The sequence below is a fragment of the Morone saxatilis genome, unplaced genomic scaffold (genome assembly GCF_004916995.1).
Source record: "Morone saxatilis isolate NCDOM2014 unplaced genomic scaffold, NCSU_SB_2.0 Contig21, whole genome shotgun sequence".
NCBI classification, from domain to species: domain Eukaryota; kingdom Metazoa; phylum Chordata; class Actinopteri; family Moronidae; genus Morone; species Morone saxatilis.
Window position 1 is genome coordinate 19,494,420 of NW_023339774.1, and position 3,021 is coordinate 19,497,440.

Below are 3,021 nucleotides of genomic sequence, written 5' to 3' on the forward strand. Positions count from 1 at the left end.
AGAGAGAGAGAGAGAGAGACATCCGGATACCAGATTGATGCACATTGCATGTTTTTGTTTTTAAATGCTCTAAAAGCTGCAGCTGGTTGTTGTTTGGTTTTATTTTATTTTTATGGAAGTTCTGCCAGTGAGAAACAAAAAGGATCCTGTCAGTCAAAATAATGAGAAAGTTTCTCAAAATAATGAGAAACTTCAATATTTTGACATAATTATCTATAAAAAATGAGAAAGTTTCTCATTATTTGTGGATAATAAGTCAAAATAATCAATATTTTGGCTTATTATTCATATATAATAATAAATATTTGACTAATTGTCTATAAAAATTTAGAAAGTTTCTCAAAATAATGACTTAGTACCTAATAATAATAATATAATAATTAAAGTAAAGTAATAATACGAAACCTCGATAATTTGACATATTATTGGTAAATAATTCGACACTTTATTAATATTTTTGACATATCTATAAAAATTGAGAACAATTCTCAAAATAATGACTCAGTATCTATAAATAATGAGAAACTTTATCAATATTTGGAGATAATAAGTCAAACTATTCAATAGTTTAACTTATTAATGACCCTAACCTAATTACAATTTTACAGCTGTTGTTGTGAGTTAATCCCCATTTAATGGAAACCAGCCTTTGATCAATCAATACTACTGCTTATTGATTAATACCTACATCACAAACTATACGTTGAGTTATTTCTAACACATAAGCTGCATGAATATTTTTAAAAAATGACACAGAAAGAATAAATTCAGGAGCTGGAAAACAGAAATGAGTCACGGCCGAGTGGGAGTGAAGAGGAACGAGAGGAAAAGAACCGTGTTTATATTTGGACGCTGAAGCAGAGCAGCAGATTTGTTGTTATATCTACTTCTACTCCATTACATTTAAAGTATTAGGATCAATAATCACTCACAGGTATGCTTTTGGACCAATAATCTACAGATAAACAATAATAAAAGAGGTCTAAGATATCAATTTCCCTTTATTTTACCCTTTAAATGTGCATTATTGCACATTAACTAGTTAAAAAAAGGGGGAAATGTTAAATATTTTGGGGGGGAAATAATACAAATTGTGTTATTTTAGTCTAAATATATTAAAAAACGTAATTAATTGATTTTTATAATTCATTTTATAAATATTTGATATAAACATTTTTCTCTTGTGGTTGTTGAAGCTATTTTTTAGATATATTAGCTGCTAATGATTATTTTCATTATTGATTAATTTGCTGCTTTTTTGGACTCAAGTAAAGAACCTCGAATTTATGTACTTATGTACTTGAGTAAATGTACTTAGTTACATTCCAGCACTGAAGTAACCAGTAAGCTAACTGTCATTTAGCCTTTTTTATAGTTTTGTATTTTTCATTAGTTTTTATTTTAATTGTTGTTTTCAGTCTGATTCAGTTTAGTTTTTATTGTTTAAAAATTATTTTTATTAGTTTCAGTGTAAGTTTTAGTTTTTTTTTAATATAATATGTATATAGAATATGACAGGGGTCTGATTTAGTAAGTTTATAATAGGTATTATAACACAAACACACTGATAAACATATACAGAAATGCCTCCTCATGCTTGTTTTGTTGAATAATTTGACCAAATTGACAAAACTAAAGATATATTTAAATCTTATTTTACTTACTTTTCTACACAAGTAGACAATATTGTTTCAGTTAGTTTACTAAAATCTACTTTTCACACCTTGTTTTAGCTTTAATTTAACTCCAACAACCTCTGCGAGCACCAAACTAATAAAAAAAACACTCTCAAAGTTCGACAGACGCTGCACAAGAGACGTTTATTTCAGGACTGCGACACACAGTTAAAGGCACAGTCTGTGATCTTACATGTAAACAAAAGGGTTCATAACCATTAAAAACACTCCTGAAATCATTGATACAAGTTTCAATGGAAAGTAAAACAGGACAAATATTTAAATTATGATCAGTTAAGAAACGCTTCGGATCAATAAGTGAAGAAAATCTGTAAATTAAATGGTTAAAACCACATTTACAATAAAAAAAACTGTTGATTTTGTCTCATTTTCATATTATTTAAACATGTTTTCACTTAGCAAAGACTACTCAGTAAGAAGCTATTGTCTATAAACGCAGTCAAAAGATATTGTACAAACGTCCCCAGCTGAGTGATTTATATATACACGACATAAATATAATTAATTGGCAACTAAACACAACACATAAACAGCACAAATTGACCTTTTAAGGAATGTTTGGAAAACATTGAAACAGGACCTTTGGACCTTAAAAATCCCACTATTGTGAAATGCAAAATAAAAAGCTCTTACATAAATACTACATACATATATTTATATATATATATATATATATATATGTATATATATATATAAATTCTCTTGGCTAACACTGGCATCTTTAATTATGTATACTAATTCCAGCATCACTGACGGTTGAATACATATATAAAATTCTCCGCTTGGCGGACACTGCACACTAACACGGCTTGCGTTAGTTATATGGCTCCAGCACAAATTTGTCTTCAGAAAAGAGTCCTGAGAAAGGAGAAAGGAACCTGATTATTGCACAATTTTAAAGGGTCTAAAGGGTCATCACAAGTTTAAGAAAGCTTTTCTGTACCACGTGCCGAGCGACTGCCTGAGGATCTTGCGAGTGATATAAAAAACAAGAACCGCCCCCCAGTGATGTTTAATAAAAAGATAACAGTCTTCTGTCCGGACAGACAGACAATCGGTCTTTCTTACAGTCTCGCCTCGAGCAGCTTCGTGACGGTGTTGCTTGCAATCGTAGGTTTAGGCAGATGAAACATGCAGGATCTGAAAGCGAGTACTTAAATGCGAGGGTGGCGGGTGCGTGACGTATAGATGAGGGGTTACTGTTGTAGGATGTAGATGGCGTGCTATAAGACCTGGCTACAGGGTTCTAGTGGAACGCAGGCAAGGGGCAGCGCCACGGCGCCAGTCTCTACGCAGAAATGCGGCACGCATGCCTGCACGCTGT